Source organism: Rhyacophila brunnea, unplaced genomic scaffold, assembly GCF_057557595.1.
Source record: "Rhyacophila brunnea isolate RB1 unplaced genomic scaffold, BYU_Rbru_1.0 scaffold_13, whole genome shotgun sequence".
NCBI classification, from domain to species: domain Eukaryota; kingdom Metazoa; phylum Arthropoda; class Insecta; order Trichoptera; family Rhyacophilidae; genus Rhyacophila; species Rhyacophila brunnea.
The window spans coordinates 18,508,786-18,535,328 of NW_028232785.1; the positions used below are offsets into that span (position 1 = coordinate 18,508,786).

Consider the following 26,543-nt stretch of genomic DNA (forward strand, 5'->3'; position numbering starts at 1 on the left):
ATATAATAAAAATAACCAACACGTAGTACCAACACTAATAATCACGTAGCGAGGCGCGAAGCGTGCAGCGTGGTCTTTGTCATAGTATAGTGTCAGTCCGTTCGCTAGGATATGTCACCTAGCAGGTAGCCACCAAGCAAAGCAACAGCCTATTTGGCCATAGCCTTATAATAAATAATAGGAGTAAAGGTCAAACAAAAGAACACTAAATTAAAATCGAATCCAAAATATGGAAACGTTATTAATGTTATTAATATGCAGTAAAAAACCAAAATTGGATGGAACAAACAAACAACAAACTTTGTATTTTATATAATACTAATTTAGAAACCTTTGCAGGTGTGCGCACAACTTCTGACAAAAGTTTCATCGCAATCGGATGAATGGTATAGGAACTCATACGAATAGAAGAAGATGATGATTTTCTAATTCAGAAATCTTCGTGGGCATGCGCACGACAACTCACCAAAATTTCATTGTAAACGGATTAACGGGATAGGAACGCATACGAATAGAAGAAGAAGAAGATGGTTGTACTAATTCAGAAACCTTTGCGGGCGTGCGCACAACAACTTGTCAAAATTTCATCGCAATCAGATGAATGGTATAAGAACGCATACGAATAGAAGAAGATAGAATAGATGAAAAAGAAGAAGACATGGTTGTATCAATTCAGAAACCTTTGCGGGCGTGAGCATAATACATAATCAAAATTTCATTGCAATCGGATGAATGGGATAGGAACGCACACGAATAGAAGATAGAATAGAAGAAAAAGAAGAAGAAATAGTTGTATCAATTCATAAACCTTTGCGGGCGTGAGCACAACACTTGATCAAAATTTCATTGCAATCGAATGAATGGTATAGGAACGCATACGAATAGAAGAAGAAGAATATGGTTGTACTAATTCAGAAACCTTTGCGGGTATTACCACAACAACTGACGAAGGTTTCATCGCAATCGGATGAATGGTATAGGAACCGTACGAATAAAAGAAGATATAATGAAGAAGAAGAAGAAAATGATTCAGAAACCTTCGCGGGTGTTGGCACAACCACTGACGAAAGTTTCATCGCAATCGGATGAATGATATAGGGACCATACGAATAAAAGAAGATAGAATGAAGAAGAAGAAGAAGATGGTTGTACTAATTCAGAAACCTTTACGGGTGTAACCAAAACGACTGACGAAGGTTTCATCGCAATTGGATGAATGGTATAGGATCCATACGAATAAAAGATGATATAATGAAGAAGAAGAAGAAGATGGTTGTACAAATTCAGAAACCTTCGCGGGTGTTGGCACAGCCACTGATGAAAGTGTCATCGCAATCGGATGAATGATATAGGGACCATCCGAATAAAAGAAGATATAATGATGAAGAAGAAGAAGATGGCTGTACTAATTCAGAAACTTTTACGGGTGTTACCACCACAACTGATGAAAATTTCATCGCAATCGGATGAATGGTATAGGAACCATACGAATAAAAGAAAATAGAATGAAGAAGAAGAAGAAGATGATGATTTTACTAATTCAGAAACCTTCATGGGTGTGCATACAACCACTTAGCAAAATTTCGTCGCAATCGGATGAATGGTATAGGAACGCATATAGGACAGACAGACAGACATACAGACAGACAGACATTCATTATCATATATTAGTATAGCCTATACTCTTCGCGCAAGTGCAAGCAATAAGTTGACAAAGTTTTATCGCAATCAGATGAACGGTATGGCTGCGCATTAAATACGAACAAACATACACACACACAAATATTAATTTTTATATATTAGAAGATACATGCAATTAGATATCTATGTTATTATTTTCGTATAATATTGAGCGCTCCAGTTCGGAAAATATTCCATTTCGAGCGCTGGCGCAGTAGCAACCTCCCGGTAAAAAAACGAACTATGTTCTGTCAAAATAATCGCTGGCTTGTGGCTTCTCAGCGAATGGGAAGCTGAATCGCCCGCTTTTAAATTCGCCAAAAAACAGCTCGTAAAGAAGCTCAATGTAATTGACGCTTTATTGAGCGCAAGTAAAATTATTTTCGATCTGCGCCTGCGCAGTAGAGCGATAGAGAACATGCCGGTAAAAAAACGAACTACTCATTTTGGGATCTGATTTTCAATACAACCTGTCAGATAGTAGTATAAAATGACAACCTCGCGTCTCGCTTACTCTTGAAGAATGAGATTGGAGAGACAGTCAGCACTTTTACGTGTCAACAGTTAGTGTCATGACAATTTAAAATAAACCCAATTGCCGACTGTAATTCCATGCATGTTGTGTACAGGCGCTATATTGCGTCAATGACATTGAGCTACTTTAGAAGCTGATTGTTAACGAATTTAAAAGCGGGCGATTCAGCTACTGTGATTGTGATGATGATACACAAAACTTTCCATTCGCTGAGAAGCCAACAAGCTAGCGACTATTTTGACAGAACGTAGTTCGTTATTTACCGTGAGTTCGCTACTACATTCTACTGCGCAGGCGCAGTAGGCCCACACGACGGCGTGTAGCGTGTAAAGTTGACCGGCTTTAAACTTTTCTCGGTAGATTGTTTACAATCTGCTTGTTAGCTTGTTTGGTGATGACACTGGGCGACTTTACAGGCAGATTGTAAAGTAGCTCAATGCCATTGACGCTTTAATAACATAAAATTTAGAGAGACAGCGTTTCAAAAATCAGTCTTTAATCGTTGATAAACAAAATATTACCTAGGTACTCAAATGACTATGGTTAATACGATGCACCGTGTCACTCAACCACAGGTTATTTTATCAACAGTCGTCGCCGAACACAGAGGCAATAAAATCTCTTGCATTCGTCAATAATGCGTCAATGACATTGAGCTATTTTACGAGCTGTTTGTTGGCGAATTTAAAAACGGGCGATTCAGCTTCCCATTTGCTGAGAAGCCAACAAGCTAGCAACTATTTTGACAGAACGTAGATCGTTTTTTACCGGGAGGTCGCTACTACGCTCTACTGCGCAGACGCAGTAGGACCACGCGCCGGCGTGTAGCGTGTGAAGTTGACCGGCTTTCAACTTTTCTCGGTAGATTTTTTACAATCTGCTTGTTAGCTTGTTCGATGATGACATTGGGCGACTTTACAGACAGCTTGTAAATTTGCCAATAAGCAGCTCGTAATCTAGCTCACTATCATTGACGCTTTAATAACAAAAATTTAGACAGACAGCGTTTCAAAAATCAGTCTTTAATCGTTGATAAACAAAATAATACCTAGGTAGGTACTCAAATGACTCAAGTACGTAGGTATTAATTTTTGCCAAACTGATTTCATTAATTCGAAGAAAAAACTGATACCTATTCTAACATTTTTTGTAAACGTCGATTTTCAATATTGTCCAGTTAGTTATTGTTGTTAGCTTTGAACAATAATCGTGATTATTTCCGTTGAGAAATTTTGTCAACAAAATTATGAATACACTCGCATAAACAAAATATTATGAATCTATATAAGTAAGTACCTCTTTTACGTGGGCAATATTGATTCATCGATTGTTTCTGTTTTTACTTCCATTTTATGTGTATTTGATATTTAAATCAGTAAATAACTTCACTACCGCGTGCGTCCCGCCTTATTCAATGGCATCTATAAAATGGCTTCTCCTCACCTTCCATAGAGATCAGGAGTTCGACCACAATTTATCATTGTCTATGCTTTAACTATTATAAAACATCGAGACATGATTATGTTTTACATACCTATTTACCTATTAGATAAACATTTCGTTTATTTATTATATCTACCTTTCTAGTACCTACCCACATCATATTATTATGACATAAAAAATAATAACAAGAACAACATATTATAAAATTATCACAGTATATTGGATGTTATCATTGTATTATTAGGCGATATAATAAATTGTGCTTTGCACTACAACCTTTGACGTTACAGGTTATTGGCATGCTATTGTCTATAAAGGGCTCCACACACCAAAGCGAATATTCGCGGCGAATTATTCGCCAATCAAACTCGTATTGGCTTACGAGACAGAGCACGCTTGCGCGACCGCCTTGCGTCTTGAGTGTGAAATTGCAGCGAATGTTCGCTGCGATTTTCGGGAACTCTGTCGACAGCGAATTATTCGGCGGCGGACAGATTTCGCCATGGGAATTAGTAAAATCAAAATGGCGACGATTCGGACGATTGAAAAGCTGATCTAGTTGGTCCGGAAATATCGAATTCTTGACGATTTGTCTGACAAGGAGTATAAAAATATACGAAAGAAAGATAAAATATGGAATGAGATTGGCATCGAAATTGGTGAAAGTGGTAAGGATGTCGTCATAATATGAAAAAAAAAAAGTATCTGATTGCCGTCGCTGTCTAACCTATGTACATTTTTTTTGACAGCATGGATACGCTAAAAAATACAATAATTATTGTGTCCCGATATTTATAATATACACATTAATATTAATGTGCGTCATGACGTTATAGCTTTGTTAGTGCACTAACAGTTATTGTCTTATAAAGTTCAATGTGGAGCGCTGCGACTGTTTTAACATTTTGGTATCGAGCATTCAAGTATAACAATAATTTTATATCATTGATGTAATTTGTGTCCAATACTGCCATCTTCTTCGGTATCGGTAACGTAAGTACCTATTGTCATTTTGGTACTGTTCGGTTAAAGCGGATACAGCGAAAAACGCATTTTGAAAATAGCCGATAAACTGGATTATTTGTTAGTTTGGGTAAGGTTAGGTTAGGTTTGGTTAGGTTAACCTAAAAAATAATCCAGTTTATCGGCTATTTTCAAAATGCGTTTTCCGCTGTATCCGCTTTAACCGAACAGTACCGTCATTTTATATTATTTGTCAATAATATCCTGATTTGATAGTATTCAAGAATATTTTCTTTAGGTTATGTATCTTTAAGATTTTTTTTGCAGGTGCCTAACATGCAGCTTTGCATTTTTATTGTATTGTATATGCTCCTTGCCAGACAAATCGTAAAGAATTCGATATTTCCGGACCAACTCTATCAGCTTTTCAATCATCCGAATCGTCGCCATTTTGATTTTACTAATTCCCTTGGCGAAATCTGTCCGCCGCCGAATAATTCGCTGTCGATAGAGTTCCAGAAAACCGCAGCGAATATTCGCTGCAAATTCGCACTCAAGACGCAAGGCGGTCGCGAAAGCATGCTCTGTCCCTTAGTTTTACCTGCAGACCGGTTGTTTATTGCCAGACTCAATGTTAGACAGCATTCCCCAACTTGTCATTCAATGAAAGATCAATGGTAAGCGTAGCAGTGTACGGCGCCGCATTTCGTGGCTTAGGAACTTCCGTGATTGGTACGAGTGCAGCTCCACTGAACTGTTCCGGGTAGCAGACGACAAAGATAAGATCGCCTTGATGGTGGCCGACCTCCGCTAAGGGATGGCACAATAAGAAGAAGAAAGTTAAAAATGGCGGGGTAAATATAAATAATGGAATACTAAACCTGAATCTTATGGAATAGTAGGGACCTACCTACATCAGAATTTATGACGTTATAATAAAATCGCCTAAATGCTTCGTAACAGAATAAACAAAAGATTGTAATATCAACACTTGTATAAATATATATTATGTATTACATTTTTATGAAAGTTTATTAAAAAAAATGTAAATCACTGAAATGATTTTTGAAATAATTCGCAACCCAAAGCGTCATTTTTAATTTTTACACGAGACGGAATGGTAGTCAAGGATTTGACAATTTCAATGTACGAGTAATGAAATTGGGACCATTTTACTTAAATACAATTTACCAATCACTATCAAATAGGTATCACCGTTTTCTGACATCGGCGGAGGGCAAAACGCAATCAGCAAGTATCTGCTGTTTTGATGCATGCTGTGCAAGATACTCACCTGGACATAATCGAACAGCAATTCCTGGAATCCGGCCATTTACACATGGAGTGTGACTCCATGCACTCAGCCATTGAGCATGCAATGATAAATACAACTGCCTTTGTCATGAATGATTGGATGCAAATATTAAAGGCTGCAAGATCAAAGAAAGGCAAAAATAAGACAAAAAATTATACCAGGTTACTGAAATGAGATATAAAGCTTTTCTCGAACTTCAGTTCTTAGCTGATACCACAATGAAAAACAGAAACACGGATGAAGAGGGTAACAGACTTCATGGCCAAAAATTAAATGCATGAAATTTGAGAACGGTCATCCTGGTATAATGTTCTTTAGTTACGACCATTCATCTCCGTACAAAAGATTATTGTAGGTTGTTAAAAATTTTAAAATTCTGCATTTGAATGAGACCTCTACAAAATAGGATAAAGAGGAAATCCTTGAAATTAATAGGTATAAATTTTTGCCCAATTCTAATTTATTAAATGATCAATTATATTTTGTGTCTTCTCCGTTATTATACCCTATTTAATATTTGGGATTGTTATAACATAACTTTATAGGCGGCTCTTGTGGTGCAGTGGGTAAGGCGCTGGCCTTCCATCCGAGAGTTCTGGGTTCGATTCCCAGTCATGAAAAAAACATTTATGTGTTTTTCTCAAAACCTGGGTGTTTGTGATTGTTCAAAATTACTAACAAACACCTTGTACGAAAAAGCAAGGACATGGTTATTAATAATTCTAAAAAATAAAACATAACTTTATATATTGTGCATTATTTATTATTTGTATTTAATTTTTGTTGTAATTTTTTTTTGTATTCGATCTTATTTCAATTGATAATATTGTTTATTTTATTATTTTTTATTGTAAATTCTGACTAATCATAAATATTTCTTGATATTAATGTTATTGTAAGTGTTGATTGTTTCATATTTTGTGTTTTGTTAATATTTAAAAATAATTTGTTTAGTGCCCCTGATGTTGTATGAAATATTATCGTCCAACCTCATAAATTTGAAATCAATTTGTTATTGGGAAGGTATTACTGGACGGATAATTTATGTACCTATTGTTATATTATTTCTGTCGCTTTGGATTTTGTTTGATAAATATTGTTTTATAAAAAAAATGTCCCTCTGAGGCTCCTAATAAAAATACGAGTTTTAAAATGATAAATAATACACTATCATTAACACACCTTCCACTAACGTAATGCATAACTCAATTCTAAATAAAACATTTTATGTAGGTATATTGGTATACCACCGATTTTGTATGAAGGAATACCTAGTCTGACTTTGAGAGCTGATGAATAATAGGAATGTAGGTATATTTATAAATAACAGTAATAGGTAATGTATTTGATTTGCCAAATTTTTATAATTCAATTCGAAACGAGAAAGGGCTTATAATTTATTAGGGGGTAAAGAAAACTAGGATCTGATTTTGACAACTGAACAGGTTTGAGAAATATGCTTGTGCAAAAAGATATTCTCGGGCTTTGTATCTAAATATGGCGTTGGTCTGGCCCGATCGTCTCAATCACGATTGCCAAAATCAATTATCTAAGGTTTACCGGGATCGTGAGCAAATTGAAACCAATCTTATTTCCGTCTGGCACGATTTCTGCAGATGCAAGCGAAGATTGGCGAGAACGTACGAAAATATCCGAAGCACCCGCCCGCTAGGATTAGCAGATGAGTTTTACGTAAAATTGTGAGGGAAAACTATTCAGTGTAGCTACCTATCTAACGAGGAAATAGTTTTCGGTCAACCTGTTTTTAATAATAGCAATAGTAAGTTTATTATAAACCAATCATAATCAAGGACCAACGCGATCGAATCGTTGCGTGTAATACAAACAGTGTAAAGACGTTGGTCGCGACGGTCAGCGTGGATCGTTGGATCTGCGCGTCTGCCAATTTAATTAGGCATATCAATATAGCACATTAATAGTCAGACGCAGCGCTTATGGTATTTTACAAAAAAAAAACAGATAACTGTAAAACGTAGGTACAAATCGAGGGGTAAGTAATTGACAATAGGCTTTTTCTGGGATCAGGCTCTATCCAACTCGTTTATTTTAATAAGTACTAATGTACATAAAAGCAAATTTATATGGCAATTATAAATTTGTTCGCAATTTCTTTTGTCATTCCCCAGTGGTTAAGCTGCAACATACGGCCGTAGCCATAAATTGACAAACTAAAATTGAAGTAGCGAGTAAGATCATGTTAACGCGCGTGTATGAACATGTACCTAACCGAAAAAAAAATCTTTTTTTTTTAACGGCACATGTTCAAACACGCGCGTTATCATGATCTTACTGCCTACTTCAGTTTTAGTTTCTCAATTAATGGCTACGGCCGTATGTTTTAGCTTAACTACTGGGGAATGCCAAAAGAAATGGCGTATTTAAAAAAAACACTACCTTATTCTTAGGTCAATACTTATTATAAAGCAATCATTATTCGTAGGATGTTTATTAGACTTGAATGGTCGAAGACATAGCTTATAATGAATATATTTAGAATTATTTTCAAATGTGTTAATCTTGCCGATTTTTTGAATAAAAAAATGCCTAATTCTTGTCAAATTTGGGATCACAGCGATTATCAATATATTTTTTTATAGTAAATATTATACTAAAATCATCTCGTCATAAATTATACTTATGGTTTTATAAATGCGTTTAAAAATTAATAAAAGTAAAAAATCTTAACACCACTGCACATGCATGTATAGAAATATGACTATATTCTAAAACATTAGAGCGAGAGGTTTAAAAGAATACTATTTTATGTAAGTAATAAAAATACTTTATGCAGTAATCAAATGTTTAAAATAAATATAAAGGATAATAAGGCTTCAAAATGCAATAAAAGCTCCATTTTGACCTACGCTGAGCATGTCCCCTCTTAAGCATCAATAATCTGATAGAACTTCATTCAATAGTGGTAAAAATCATTAAGATTCAGTAAAATGTAAACATTTAGTAGGATTTCAAAATTTTATTTACAGAACAAAATTAAGTTTTCTTTTCTTTTTACAAAGCTCTTGAATTACTTCGGCCGTGGTTACTTTAATCTCTCTATGTATATAAAGTAATGCCAGTCCATTTAATCTTGACTGCATCATGGGTAGTCTTAGGTATGTTTTTAAAAGGCACCCATGGTGGCCGCGCGGCTTAAGCGTTGGACTATCACGCCGTGGGTCTCAGGTTCGAATCCTGGGTCTGGCAAGTATACATATTGTTTTTCAATTTGTGTGTGAGTCAGGGTATGGACCTAATAGGTTGAGGAAGTGGCTGACATCCATTTCTCGTAAAAAACAAAATCTGTCAGTACAAACCTCTACTCTGTGGAGGCCCATATGATCCTATTAGGATCGGACATGGTCGAAAGAAGAAAATGGCAAAAAAATAACACGAGTTATCTTTGGTTGTTAATGATTAATGTTAATGCTATGATTTCTCACTAAAAACTAACGATGAGTTAAGTTTATATGAAATTCCGAGGCCTTTAAATACTATTGCTTCCGGATTAAAAAATATACTAGCATAATTTGTGAAAATTCATTTCAGATCATAGTCGACGGACTTTTTCTTCAACAATTTTCAAACTTTACAAATACAAAAAGACATTTTGCATATACTATTATATACTATATTATTATAATAGCATACGGGCACATCTAATAATAAAAGATTAATTAACTATTCATGAACACGCACTGCATGTGTGAGGTTTTTCACGAGTATTTGTCATGTTATGTTTCTTAAGATGACCATGATGCGATCATAAATGTATGAGAATACATTTTATTTACAAGGTTTTTCACCATTATGTGTCATTTTATGTCTTTTAAGATGACTAAGTTGCCGGCATTTATATGAGCATACATTGCATTTATAAGGTTTTTCACCAGTGTGTGTCATTTTATGTCTCTTAAGAATACTAGGTCTCGAGCAAATAAATGGGCAAACATTGCATTCATAAGGTTTTTCACCAGTATGTGTCATTTTATGGTTTTTAAGATGACAAAGTTGCGAGCATATATATGAGCATACATTGCATTTATATGGTTTTTCACCAGTATGTGTCATTTTATGTTTCTTAAGATCACCAGAATGCGAGCATCTATATGCGCATACATTGCACATATAAGGTTTTTCACCAGTATGTGTCATTTTATGTATTTTAAGATTACAACGTGTCGAGCATCTATACAAGAGTGTTTGTCATGTTATGTTTCTTAAGATGACCATGTTGCGATCATATGTATGAGAATACATTTTATTTACAAGGTTTTTCACCATTATGTGTCATTTTATGTCTTTTAAGATGACTAAGTTGCGAGCATTTATATGAGCATACATTGCATTTATAAGGTTTTTCACCAGTATGTGTCATTTTATGGTTTTTAAGATGACTAAGTTGCGAGCATCTATATGAACATACATTGCATTTATGAGGTTTTTCACCAGTATGTGTCATTTTATGGTTTTTAAGAAGACTAAGTCCCGAGCATCTATATGAACAAACATTGCATTTGTGAGTTTTTTCACCAGTATGTGTCATTTTATGTCTTTTAAGACTACTAAGTAACGAGCATCTATACGTACACACATCGCATTTATAAGGTTTTTCACCAGTATGTGTCATTTTATGGCTTTTAAGATTACTAAGTAGCGAGCATCTATACGAGCACATATCACATTTATAAGGTTTTTCACCAGTGTGTGTCATTTTATGTATCTTAAGATTACTAGGTTGCGAGCAAATAAATGGGCAAACATTGCATTCATAAGGTTTTTCACCACTATGTGTCATTTTATGGCTTTTAAGACTACTAAGTTGCGAGCATCTATATGAGCATACATTGCATTTATATGGTTTTTCACCAGTATGTGTCATTTTATGTTTCTTAAGAACAACAGGTTGCGAGCATCTATATGCGCATACATTGCACATATAAGGTTTTTCACCAGTATGTGTCATTTTATGTCTTTTAAGATTACAACGTGTCGAGCATCTATACAAGCACATATCGCATTTATAAGGTTTTTCACCAGTATGTGTCATTTTATGTATCTTAAGATCACCAGGTTGCGAGCATCTATATGAGCATACAACGCATTTAAAAGATGGATGTTTTAAGTCATCAATTATATCCGTGTGATTCAGTTTGTGACTTTTTAGAGTACTTACACATCCAAAAACAGCGTTACAAATGCTACAAATTAAATTACGTGAGAAATGTGTTACTCTATTCAGAATGAGTCTAAGTTCCTTCGGAGTATCTTGATCTAGGATTTCTTTTTTCAAGTTTTGCTCATCAATCGTAATTTCTGAATACTGTATCATTCCATCAGGTGAGGGTTGAGGACTTGTAGCTTTATCGTGATGCCTTGTGGAAAATTCATTAGTAGAAACCTACAAAACCATATAAATCTAATGTAAAATTATGAATTTTAAACTACGGTTATAAACTCATCAATTTGGGTCACTTTTAGGATGCTTTTGCCTTTTGGCATCTTCAGGCATTATAAAGTAGAGATGACGAATGGTGAAAATGATGAAATAATTTAAGTGCCTACCTAGGGATTAAATACAAATCAAATAACGGTGTGATCTGAATCTGAATTTAACATTAAAAACAAATACATAAAACAGACTATAATACAATCATCGTGATACAACCCATGGTAGCTATGTATAAACAAAATTATTATATTTTCGAATGAAAAAACTCAGATAAGAAAAAAGTAGGTAATTGACTGATGTAAATTAAATAGCATTGGTTCACTCCAGCAATGTACAATGTTTGCTTATAATATTAATTATTGACAAGCTGAGCCAGCTGGCGGTCGCCAGTCTGTCTCGCTAGGTCTTACAGACGGCTTGGCGGTGATGGATTTTAATATAATTGTGAAATATGCATAGATGGCGCCATAGTTTTTCCTTCGGGAAGGGTATTTTATTCACGTCTGACAGTTTGACATTTCGCTGATTTGTCATTTTTACGATTTGCAAATCGTCACTACCAATATAAATTTGGACAAAAATGCGTAGTCTATTCAGAAGTCTGGCCTTCACAATATCGTCTAACACCGCCTTAGGCTGCTATGCCTAGCAGAATCGCCGATTGCTACCACTGACATTTTAATTTTTATACAATATATGTGCAGTTAAATATGATGAATAATTATACGCCTCAATCATTCGAATATAAAGCAATATATTATGAGATTATCATAAATAACGATCCAACTTAACGTGATATTAATCTCCTTCGGGTCCCATTGAGATAATAGAAGATTAGCAGTGTAAAAAATAGATTTAAACATTATTTTGTTTCGTTGTCTATAAAAAATAAATACTTGCAGCCATGAATAATATTTAAAAAATCAAAATTTGAATTAAAAATTAACTTTAAACAATATAGTTTCCCGGTGCGGGACATTCATATCGAGACAAATGTTGATAAATAATGAAGCAATATATATTATATTTGAGAGGAATAGAACAATTCTGATAAGAATAGGAATTTATAAGACCTAAAGATGTGGAATCAGCTTAAGGGGCCGCTGAAGAGCTCGACATTCGAATATAATTTAGTAAAAAAAGGACCTCGGCGTCGTATGTACGTTAATTTAAATCGATCTTTTCGCAAAAATCACTAATCATCGGAGATTTTATTTCAAGAAACATTATTATTATTATTGATATTGTATGCCGCTGAACATTATTATTATTTTATAAACACCTGCAAGATGTACGCCGATCAGAAAACAGGGCTGTCAAAATTATATTATGAATTAATATTTTTAAAATGTTAATTTCATCATAGTTTTTAATCAAACCTGTGCAAGTCCGTACTGATAACTTGGGTGGATTTTGTAGCAAATATACTATTGATATATATACAGGTATATTATTATTATAACCCAATTCAAATTGAACATAGGTTGATACTCAAATACTATTATAGTATGTTTATGATTTCGAGAAAATAATACGATGGTATAATTATACCATATCAATTATTTGAAAACATTATATTTGCACTTTGCAAGATAACATCAAAATGTGTATATACTTCTCAAAATGACAAATGACATTCATGAGTGAGCACGGCTGAAAGCTTGGAAATGTGTTTTTTTCTATTTCAAAATCTTTTAATTGTGTATTATTTTATTACAGATTCAAGGCCAACTTCATATAACTAATAAAAAATATTGTTTGTTTCTACGAATAAAAAAAAACAGGAAGGAAGATGTGTACAAATCACGGCAATCAGAAAGGCCGGCAAACATGGCCGACAATGCGTGATACACAAACATAAAATACACAAAATTACAAACACATTCGAAGTTTGCCGCACACGTACAGACCACGTGATATTTGTTTACGCAAAATCGTCGCTTTTCAAAATGGCGAATTTGATTGCCAGATTTTACTGCGATGAATCAGTATGTTCCTTCTTGTCTTTTTTTATTGGTAGGTTTGTTTACTATGTACACCGAGAAATTTCCATTTATAAAATCGGAAACGATTTTTACAGAAGAGTTTTGGAATATAATGCAACCAAAACTGGAAAAAATTCTATCATGGGTGTTGACTTCCTGAATTAGTTAACCCCAGGTCTATGCCACTACATAAAACACAGTGGATATTAAGCCATTTCCACACTGGCAACCTCATTAAATTTTACGATACTTACCATAATTGCTTAATAAATTTTACGATAATCATCATAATTATCGTAAATTATAACAAGGTTACCAGCAACTTAACTTGTTGCCAGTGTGGACCCGGCATTAGATGCACAGAACTTAAATAATATATTTTATAAATAAAAAATTAAAATTATAAATATTTATAATATATGTCTTCGACAGCCCTGATGAAATAAATATGAAATATGAGTCGGATCGAGTCATAGAGCAAATTTATTGACACAAACAACTTTGACGCGACCTTTTTATATTAACTAGTAGACCAGATATTATGGACCACATGTAAAAAAATCATATTTTCAATTCTCAAGGCCAATTCTGTAGAACGTCCCCTTAAAGAGGCCTTCATCCAGCAGTGAATTGATACAGGTCGATGACGATAAGTAATGAAGATATAAATGAATAGGTACATAAAATCACAAATTTAAAAAATAATGCAATTTATATGACCAAGTAGAGTAGAATTAGGTTGGGATAACCTTCATCCAGCAGTGGATTGATCTTGGTTGATGATGATAATGACGATATTATGAATAGGTAAATATAATATCAACAATTTTGATAAATATATCAATCGTTTAACCGCTAGTAGTAAAATCAGGTTGCGGAACCCTTCATCCAGCAGTGGATTGATCCTAGTTTATTATGATATGAATATGTAGATAAATGACACCAGTATTTTTAATAAATATAGAAATTCAATACTGTCAAGAATACAATCAACGTAGAGAGGCCTTCATCCAGCAGTGGACTTATTGAGGCTCGTCATAATAATAATGGTATTATATATAGATAGGTAGATAATAATATCACTGATAAATATAGCAATTCAAATGACAGAAAGGAATAAGCCAGGCTAGGGAGGCATTTATCCAGCAGTGGATTGATCCTAGTTGATGACGATAACGATATGAATATGTAGTATCACCAAAAGAAAAAGGAAGGCCCTGAAGCCCGACAGTTTCAAATTCCAAATCCACAATTTAATCAAAGTCAGGAGGGCCGCGACCGAAAGTTTGGTTCTTCTGCCGTGCGAGACGGTGTCTCGGCTTGACCGATAACTTCTAAGAAAGACCCCTCCAGCCGAGGCGCGTCCAAAAATTTACAGCTCACAGCCGTGACAAATAACCCGCCGGCACCCTGCGCGTACCGCACTTTCAGAGCAAAAAAGTGCACCGATCTTCAAAATCTGTGATTTTAGATAATTGTAAGACAGTACGTTTTCTTCCGCCAAAGTGCAAGGTACCTAGGGCTACACCCTCGGTGTGGCCTGGGTTCTTTACGATGTAAACTGTCAAGTCACGCCCGTTTTAATATTATAAATAAGTGAATCCCTTCCGTGTTATCGGCTTAATAATAACTCCCATAACCACCTCGAAATCACGCCTCGCGTCTTCGATAAAACGCTCTGGCGTCAATTCCGCTAATGCGCTCAAACACGTGCTCCAATGTGACGACTGTGCGATAACCAAATCTAAGGCTTCTTTAAGTGTAATTAATGATGTAAAACAATCGATGTTTGTATAATTAAATGTGTAAATAAACCAGTCTGCGCAGGCTATTAAATCAAAAATACGTGTTATCAATAATTACGCCCTATGATGTCCACACATGACCTGCAACCCGAAGTGATACCGGATCGGGACATCTTCCCAGAAGACATGTGAGTTTCTAACCTTCCACTCTCGGTATCAGTAGATAAATACAATATCACCAATTTTGATAAATACAGCAATTCAAATGACAGAAAGGAGTAGATTCAGGGTAGGGCGGCCTTTATCCAGCAGTGGATTGGTTCAGGTCGATGTTGATAACGATGATAGAAATAGGTATAATATAACAAATTCGTAGTTAAATCAGGTTGCGGACTCTTGATCCTGGTTGATAATGATAACATCCACGGTGGCCGAGTGGCTTAAGCGTTGGACTATCACGCCGTGGGTCCCAGGTTCGAATCCTGGGTCTGGCAAGTACACATATTGTTTTTCAATTTGTGTGTGAGTCAGGGTGTGGACCTAATAGGTTGAGCAAGTGGCTGAAATCCATTTCTCGTAAAATAACAAAATCTGTTAATACAAACCTCTACTCTGTGGAGGCCCATATGATCCTATTAGGATCGGACATGGTCAGGGGGGATAATGATTTAAATAGTATGTATATTATAACACCAATTATTGTTGAATACCTTTTAAATATTTTTGTGTTATATCAGCTAATTGAATGTATATAAGTTTCTTTGGTTTAAAAAAGTTATCATTTAACAGCCATTAAAAAAATGTAACGTTATCAAATTTTGAAATATTATTCTATGGTTGATCCAGTGTTGCCATCTCTACTGAAATTTCAGTAGATCAACTGATATTTTTTGCCATTATACTGAATTTTTGATTTTTTTTCGAAATTCAAGAAATCTATTTGTGTTTCTCCGTAATTGTAAATTAACTGATGATTCTTTTAATAATAAACTTGAAATGATTTACGCATGACCTTTTTTGATGTTGTACACTTATAAATAGACATAAAAAGCATTGTAACTCTACCCAAGACCGCCATTTTACCCATTAATATCATCATTGTTTACAATAAATTAATATTATTAGTTATTGATATTCTTAATCTAATATACTACATTTTTCAAAATCTACTGATATTTTATGAAATCTACTGAAATTCTAAATTTTGACTTGGCAACACTGGGTTGATCACATAGTTGATCGTGAAAATATGCCCGCGAATAAAATGAACTGTTTTTAATGGGAATTCGTATAAATGTTATTGTTTATTTGAATAATTATTATAGTTATCAATTACTACGCTTTTCAAAATCTACTGATATTTTATGAAATCTACTGAAATTCTAAATTTTGACTTGGCAACACTGGGTTGATCGCATAGTTGATCGTGAAAATATGCCCGCGAATAAAATGAACTGTTTTTAATGGGAATTCGTATAAATGTTATTGTTTATTTGAATAATTATTATAGTTATCAATAGGTACTTACTATAAATGTGAGTTATTATAGTGCTGTGCATTTTTAAATAATTATGAGATGTTAATAATATAACCTGTCGTTTTTTACATCAACAACAACCTAAGAATGACGGATGGTAGTTTTTAAAAGTGATTTTTTTGTAACTGTGTTGAGTTTTATAAAATTGTGCTCGCTTCGAATTATAGCCACTCTAATGCATCCGATAAGTAAATATGTGGTGGGTAAATTGAAATAATGTAGTTTAGTATACATAGCGTGATAAATACGTAGTGTCAAAAGACTATCTTTCCGTCAGAGATTTAGAAACTTAACTTAAAACAAAGAACTTAATTCATACAAATTTATATAAATCAGTTCTAATATGTTTATCGGTTAATCGTATTATGATTAGTTTGTGAAAATTAAATGTATTTATCGGTTAAAACGCATTTTAAATTTAAAGCGGCCATCTTTGGTGAGTTGGTTTGAGTGTTGCAAACATTGTGAAAAAATAATTTCCCGACGAAATCAGTTGTCAATAAAGCCGCGTGTCCCTGGACAATGTATCGGGAAATGAACAAAAATCACCGAAATCGAATGGAATTTAATCATGCGGCTGTCAACTATGGAAAACCCATTTTAAACGATCCGAGAACCAATTTTTTTTTGAACCCATCGGACATGACGAATAAGGCACAAAATCGCTCGCCAAAACTTGGGAAAGCTGTAGGATAATAATATATATAAAAGATAAAATAATTTTTGATCAACAGCACTACGTAGTGTCGATCAGTTTTGCACCATTTTCGATGACAAATATCGCGTTAGTGTGTCAATGGAGAATGAACGGAATGTCGTAATATGCCGAAAGGCGAAACCATAATCACAAAAAATACTTTTATTAGTATAAAATTTACTGCATGATCAATAGTTTAAACAATATTTTAATATATCATACTTCGAAATGCCACATGATTTGAAAGGATAATGTGATGTGTGTGGTATGGGATATGATATTTAGTTATACACAAAATTACTATACCTAGCCGTGGAAACTTTTATTGTTGGCTTAAATTTTACGTAAAATTGGAATATTATTATTTATATACAATTTGCAAATAATAATGCACAAAAAAATGCACCGTTTGGTGCAGTTTATACGTTGGTGGCACCATCGGTCAATGGAGAGCGTTTTTCTACCAGGCCAAGATTAATGACTGCTTTAGTGTTGTGAATACGAATGACATTGTCCGGACGAGATGTCGTTTCAACAGCATAAAATTTATGCAGGATTTAATACTGCAAGCGAAACAATGACTGACTGAATTTTAGTACGATTTAACACCAATGGTTTGTTTCCCGTGGTGTTAGATGAAGTCAGTGGTTAATGCTGATATATGTGTTTACAACTGTCTGAAAATAGAACCAAATCAAATAATTGTGTATTTTATACGAAAGTCGTGTATATATTGCAATATAATGCGGTCCACACACCAAAGCTAATATTCGCTATTCAAGCTCGTATTGGCTTACGGGAAAGAGCACGCTTGAGCGACCGCCTTGCGTCTTGAGTGCGAATTTGCAGCGAATAATCGCTGCGATTTTCGGGAACGCTGTTGACAGCAAATTATTCGCGACGCACAGATTTCGGAAGGAAATTAAGTTATTATCTTACAAAGTTCAATATGGAGCGCTGCGATTGTTTGACATTACGGTATCAAGCATTCAAATATATTAATAATTTTATATTATCATTCAAAAGCATCCGCATCGGTATGGAAGGTCCGGTCAAAAGAGTCTCAAAAATAGCAAAATATATGACAATTTGATGTTTTCATTGTATCCTTAGATCTCCTGCGTGCATAAATATTTCGTTTGTTCATTAACAACAGGTAGGTCGGGAGCATTACAGCGGCGTTGGCTTTTTTCTAGACTCTTTTGACCGGACCTTCCGTACCGATGGCGGGTGATTTTTTCAGGATATTTTGACGGGGTACTTAGTGAAAATACAAAAATGCGAATTTTTCATGTAATTTCAATGGTAAAACCATAAAAATACATGAAATAATATGCAATAAAATAACTCAATGGTATCGTTTAAAAATGTGGAAAAAATGTTTTGTGTTAAAACTTGACGGCCGCTCAAAATCAAATTTCTGATGTATTTAGTCTATGGCTCCAACCAATGCTACCACCTATAATACACTTTACTCGCGTAAAAGTTGTAGCAATTCTAAAAGCGCTATAGTGTACGTATTTCATATTTAATTGATAAAAATTATAGAATATTTGACGTAAAATATTAATATTATTTACAATTTTAAATCTGGCGCGGAAATAAAATTATTTAGTCTATGTCTGCGTCGCTGTCGCATTGGTGTGATGCCAAACGCGAAATTCGCATCAAATGCAAGCGGTAGCGACAGCGATAGCGGCTGAGTTGCGAATTCGCTGCGAATATTCGCGTTGGGTTGTGCGAGCCTTAACGTGGCTGAATCGTCATAAGATATAAATTATGACAAGACTGAATGGCGTTGTGCAGAAAACAATCAACCGAAACTTTGTCACGAAATTAATAGCGTTAAAATTTTTTATTTTATAATTCAACTATTGTTTTTTTTGTGTGTATTTTCCATGTGTGTCACATGGAAAATTAATGTGTCGGTACCGAAAAAAGAACCAACGAAATGCCTACCTATTATTCTTTGGTATTGTGGCAGAATTTACTCTCAATTTTTTTTTTTTTTTATTGTCTAGAATATTGATTTAAATTAATAAAATAATTGACTCCTTGGAAGCTCACAGTATTCATGTTATTTGTGATATATTGCATTGCTCGAAAAAAATTCCTAAAATTGTATGTCCAGAATGCGCTACATCAAGGACACTCACAGTGGCCATATGCCCGAAATCATTTTCAAATTTTGAGCACAGTCGACTGACAGTAAATTCTCGTGGCATACGTTAATCATACGTCACTCAAGTACAAACTGATTACCTACAGAAATAATTTGTAAAAATTGGAATGTCTGACATGCCATTTACGATTCTAAAATATACCCACATATTATGATTGTTAGAATAGATGATGTCAATTGATATGGACAAAACCAGTACTGGTCGTTATTTATTTATGTAGAAAACTATTTAACAACCAGTACGGTAACATGTATGCGAGTGTCCCTACAGTTGCAATAACTGCTAGCCAAGATGTTATAATTAGATAAAACGAGGAATAATTATAATGCGGAGTGTCTGAGCTTTTTGAGACTTTTCCATAACAGTAATATTATATTATTGGTTATCAGTCTGTCATTTACCGGAGTAGGTAGTATTTGTGTCTGAAAGAGCAATGGACTCGTAATTGAATTATTACATCATTGGTTCACTGTTCCGGAAAACTTTAAACCATTCTCTGACTGTCAGAAGTGGTTTGGTCTGAAACTGCTTTTGATATTATTCTCCCATAATTCCAGCCATATTTTCTATGCAGAGTTCGATTTAATATGTCAGACTAACAATTTTATTTGTTTTCATTTAATTCTTATCTTTTAACGGATTCTAAGCTACAAACTATGTGTTAAATCAACCGGGAACGACCCAGTTTTATATTATAATCTAACGAAATTTTAATACTGCCTATCGATTTTTATCAATCTATATTCGATTGTCGTCGAGTCATATCATGTCGGCATGAAAACAATCAACAAGTGAACGTTTAGGAAAAACTAATTAAAAGTAATTTTTAAAAACCTTTGTCATATAAATCTCGTAATGAACAAAGTGGGTACCTATTCATGAAACATTATTTATATTTTATACATTTATTTTAAAATAAATTAAAACGACAACAATAGATGTCGTATTCAAATTAAATTTGTGTTTGTTTAGATTTAGACGATTAAATGTGTTGCTGTTTTAGAGACGAATAAATTATTAAATTGATTATGGGTACTGGCAACAAACACTAAGGCTAAGGCTACATAGTTAGGTGATTCGCTAGGTGCTATGCTTGTCTAATAAAAACACCACTGCCACATTGCACGCTACGTGCTTCGGTACAAAATCATTTGACATTTGGGAGCGCTCAACTCAACAACGATGTCACTCTCAAAACTAACCAGAATTCTACTTCTCACAGAGGATTTAAGTTTAAAATTTGCATAATGTTAACTCATCTCATGCGTCAATATTCATAACCTCAAAATATACGGTGTTTGACGTTTTTCATTCTGAAAAAACATTCGCCATCTTGCAAATATAATAAAAATAACCAACACGTAGTACCAACACTAATAATCACGTAGCGAGGCGCGAAGCGTGCAGCGTGGTCTTTGTCATAGTATAGTGTCAGTCCGTTCGCTAGGATATGTCACCTAGCAGGTAGCCACCAAGCAAAGCAACAGCCTATTTGGCCATAGCCTTATAATAAATAATAGGAGTAAAGGTCAAACAAAAGAACACTAAATTAAAATCGAATCCAAAATATGGAAACGTTATTAATGTTATTAATATGCAGTAAAAAACCAAAATTGGATGGAACAAACAAACAACAAACTTTGTATTTTATATAATACTAATTTAGAAACCTTTGCAGGTGTGCGCACAACTTCTGACAAAAGTTTCATCGCAATCGGATGAATGGTATAGGAACTCATACGAATAGAAGAAGATGATGATTTTCTAATTCAGAAATCTTCGTGGGCATGCGCACGACAACTCACCAAAATTTAATTGTAAACGGATTAACGGGATAGGAACGCATACGAATAGAAGAAGAAGAAGATGGTTGTACTAATTCAGAAACCTTTGCGGGCGTGCGCACAACAACTTGTCAAAATTTCATCGCAATCAGATGAATGGTATAAGAACGCATACGAATAGAAGAAGATAGAATAGATGAAAAAGAAGAAGACATGGTTGTATCAATTCAGAAACCTTTGCGGGCGTGAGCATAATACTTAATCAAAATTTCATTGCAATCGGATGAATGGTATAGGAACGCATACGAATAGAAGAAGAAGAAGACGGTTGTACTAATTCAGAAACCTTCGCGGGCGTGCGCACAACAACTGGTCAACATGTCATCGCAATCGGATGAATAGTATAAGAACGCATACGAATAGAAGATAGAATAGAAGAAAAAGAAGAAGAAATAGTTGTATCAATTCATAAACCTTTGCGGGCGTGAGCACAACACTTGATAAAAATTTCATTGCAATCGGATGAATGGTATAGGAACGCATACGAATAGAAGAAGATAGAATAGATGAAAAAGAAGAAGAAATGGTTGTATCAATTCAGAAACCTCTGCGGGCGTGAGCATAATACTTAATCAAAATTTCATTGCAATCGAATGAATGGTATAGGAACGCATACGAATAGAAGAAGAAGAAGATGGTTGTACTAATTCAGAAACCTTGGCGGGTATTACCACAACAACTGACGAAGGTTTCATTGCAATCGGATTAATGGTATAGGAACGCATACGAATAGAAGAAGAAGAAGATGGTTGTACTAATTCAGAAACCTTTGCGGGTATTACCACAACAACTGACGAAGGTTTCATCGCAATCGGATGAATGGTATAGGAACCATACGAATAAAAGAAGATATAATGAAGAAGAAGAAGAAAATGATTCAGAAACCTTCGCGGGTGTTGGCACAACCACTGACGAAAGTTTCATCGCAATCGGATGAATGATATAGGGACCATACGAATAAAAGAAGATAGAATAAAGAAGAAGAAGAAGATGGTTGTACTAATTCAGAAACCTTTACGGGTGTAACCAAAACGACTGACGAAGGTTTCATCGCAATTGGATGAATGGTATAGGATCCATACGAATAAAAGATGATAAAATGAAGAAGAAGAAGAAGATGGTTGTACAATTCAGAAACCTTCGCGGGTGTTGGCACAGCCACTGACGAAAGTGTCATCGCAATCGGATGAATGATATAGGGACCATACGAATAAAAGAAGATATAATGATGAAGAAGAAGAAGATGGTTGTACTAATTCAGAAACTTTTACGGGTGTTACCACCACAACTGATGAAAGTTTCATCGCAATCGGATGAATGGTATAGGAACCATACGAATAAAAGAAAATAGAATGAAGAAGAAGAAGAAGATGATGATTTTAATAATTCAGAAACCTTCATGGGTGTGCATACAACCACTTACCAAAATTTCATCGCAATCTGATGAATGGTATATCGCATATGGGACAGACAGACAGACATACAGACAGACAGACATTCATTATCATATATTAGTATAGCCTATACTCTTCGCGCAAGTGCAAGCAATAAGTTGACAAAGTTTTATCGCAATCAGATGAACGGTATGGCTGCGCATTAAATACGAACAAACAAACAAACAAACATACACACAAACAAATATTAATTTTTATATATTAGATACATGCAATTAGATATCTATGTTATTATTTTCGTATAATATTGAGCGCTCCAGTTTGGAAAATGGCGCAGTAGCAACCTCCCGGTAAAAAAACGAACTACGTTCTGTCAAAATAATCGCTGGATGTGGCTTCTCAGCGAATGAAAAGTTTTATGTGTAATCATCAAATCGTAGTAGCTGAATCGCCCGCTTTTAAATTCGCCAAAAAACAGCTCGTAAAGAAGCTCAATGTAATTGAAGCTTTATTGAGCGCAAGTAAAATTATTTTCGATCTGCGCCTGCGCAGTAGAGCGATAGAGAACATGCCGGTAAAAAACCGAACTACTCATTTTGGGATCTGATTTTCAATACAACCTGTCAGATAGTAGTATAAAATGACAACCTCGCGTCTCGCTAACTCTTGAAGAATGAGAGTGGAGAGACAGTCAGCACTTTTACGTGTCAACAGTTATTGTCATGACAATTTAAAATAAACCCAATTGCCGACTGTAATTCCATGCATGTTGTGTACAGGCGCTATATTGCGTCAATGACATTGAGCTACTTTAGAAGCTGTTTGTTAACGAATTTAAAAGCGGGCGATTCAGCTACTGTGATTGTGATGATGATACACAAAACTTTCCATTCGCTGAGAAGCCAACAAGCTAGCGACTATTTTGACAGAACGTAGTTCGTTATTAACCGTGAGTTCGCTACTACGTTCTACTGCGCAGGCGCAGTAGGCCCACACGACGGCGTGTAGCGTGTAAAGTTGATAGGCTTTAAACTTTTCTCGGTAGATTGTTTACAATCTGCGTGTTAGCTTGTTTGGTGATGACACTGGGCGACTTTACAGGCAGATTGTAAAGTAGCTCAATGCCATTGACGCTTCAATAACATAAAATTTAGAAAGACAGCGTTTCAAAAATCAGTCTTTAATCGTTGATAAACAAAATATTACCTAGGTACTCAAATGACTATGGTTAATACGATGCACCGTGTCACTCAACCACAGGTTATTTTATCAACAGTCGTCGCCGAACACAGAGGCAATAAAATCTCTTGCATTCGTCAATAATGCGTCAATGACATTGAGCTACTTTACGAGCTGTTTGTTGGCGAATTTAAAAGCGGGCGATTCAGCTTCCCATTCGCTGAGAAGCCAACAAGCTAGCAACTATTTTGACAGAACGTAGTTCGTTTTTTACCGGGAGGTCGCTACTACGCTCTACTGCGCAGACGCAGTAGGCCCACGCGCCGGCGTGTAGCGTGTGAAATTGACCGGCTTTCAACTTTTCTCGGTAGATTGTTTACAATCTGCTTGTTAGCTTGTTCGATGATGACATTGGGCGACTTTACAGGCAGCTTGTAAATTTGCCAACAAGCAGCTCGTAATCTAGCTCACTATCATTGACGCTTTAATAACAAAAATTTAGACAGACAGCGTTTCAAAAATCAGTCTTTAATCGTTGATAAACAAAATAATACCTAGGTAGGTACTCAAATGACTCAAGTACGTAGGTATTAATTTTTGCCAAACTGATTTCATTAATTTGAAGAAAAAACTGATACCTATTCTAACATTTTTTGTAAACGTCGATTTTCAATATTGTCCAGTTATTGTTGTTAGCTTTGAACAATAATCGTGATTATTTCCGTTTAGAAATTGATTGCGCATTTGTCAACAAAATTATGAATACACTCGCATAAACAAAATATTATGAATCTATATAAGTAAGTACCTCTTTTACGTGGATACTATTATTCCTGTCGTCTTCGCCATTTTCCTGTTTGACCGACACGTCAAATCGACCCTCTCTGTTGAAGTGATTTACGTCAATCCGTTGGCATGCAGCGCCTATGATTTCCTCCACCGCTTCGTCGGGCAATATTGATTCATCGATTGTTTCTGTTTTTACTTCCATTTTATGTGTATTTGATATTTAAATCAGTAAATAACTTCACTACCGCGTGCGTCCCGCCTTATTCAATGGCATCTATAAAATGGCTTCTCCTCACCTTCCATAGAGATCAGGAGTTCGACCACAATTTATCATTGTCTATGCTTTAACTATTATAAAACATTATATTAATAAATCTGAATCGAGACATGATTATGTTTTACATACCTATTTACCTATGAGATAAACATTTCGTTTATATATTATATCTACCTTTCTAGTACCTACCCACATCATATTATTATGACATAAAAAATAATAACAAGAACAACATATTATAAAATTATCACAGTATATTGGATGTTATCATTGTATTATTAGGCGATATAATAAATTGTGCTTTGCACTACAACCTTTGACGTTATGCCGGCGCTCCATTGGCACGCAAGTCAGACGATTTACAGTCTTCGGACTTTTTTTTCGCGTGGAGCACCCCAGGTCTGCGGACTTTTTAATCCGCAGACCAGGGTCGTTGGATTTCAAACATGTTTGATATTTTACTCGCCGAGCCGCTGAAATTCGTACGTTCACCACGCTTTACCGTCACATTATTTATATCTATGCCGACGGACGACAGCGCCATCATTATTTTACTGTCATTCAAAGTGTTCGGACATCTCACATCGATAACAACAATGGTAGATCTACGAGTGCATTCGAAAAGTTTCTTGGAAGATTTTATTAGTATTGTTTTAAAGACAACCCATCGTTGTGGAAGACGACCAGCCCACTATACAAGAATCGTGATGCCAAGTCCTTGGCGTATGCGGAACTTTTGGAGATTTTAATTAAGGTGGAGCCGCAGGCAAGGGTCGACGATGTTAAAAAGAAAATACAGACATTGAGGTCGGGTTACAGAAAGGAGAGAAATAAAGTAAGGACATCATATCGAAGCGGAGCCGGCACAGACGCAGTTTATCTACCCAAACTGTGGTACTATAAAAATTTGGAGTTCTTGAACGACCAAATGGAAGGTACGTAGGAATGCTTTAAAGCTATTTATTATACACGTGCAGATTATGAAATTGTCGTACCTAGCTCTGAAAGTGACATCGCATTAGATTAGCTACTATTATGCAATTAAAACATACAGCTATGAATCATTTCTAGTCACAATAAAATTTCTTATTCTTTGCCGAGGTAGGTAATAAATAATAATAATATATAGGTACGAGGGAATGCTTTAAAGCTATTTATTATACACGTGCAGACTATGACATTGTCGTATCTCTGAAAGTGACATCGCATTAGATTAGCTACTATTAAGCAATTAAAACATACAGCTATGAATCATTTCTAGTCACAATAAAATTATTTATTCTTTGCTGAGGTAGGTAAGAAATAATAATATATAGGTACGATCATGGCGGTGGAAGCGCGGCTTATTGAGTCGTGGTCGGGTCCCAGGTTCAAATCCTGGGTCTGACAAGTACACATTGAATTTCAATTTGTGTATGAGTCAGAGTATGGACCTAATATGTTGAGCAAGTGGCTGACATCCATTTCTCGTAAAAACAAAATCTGTCGATACAAACCTCCACTCCGT

At 35.1% G+C, this 26,543-nt stretch overlaps 1 long non-coding RNA gene across 1 annotated transcript; it reads right to left on the reverse strand.

Moving 5' to 3' along the window:
* Positions 1-296: 296 nt before the first annotated feature.
* On the reverse strand, positions 297-22,733 carry LOC147076767 (uncharacterized). The gene is made up of 3 exons (XR_015069700.1): positions 22,042-22,733; positions 920-1,535; positions 297-680 (listed from the first exon to the last, which is right to left on the reverse strand). It is a non-coding gene; the product is annotated as an uncharacterized LOC147076767 (long non-coding RNA).
* Between the last annotated feature and the right edge of the window lie 3,810 nt (positions 22,734-26,543).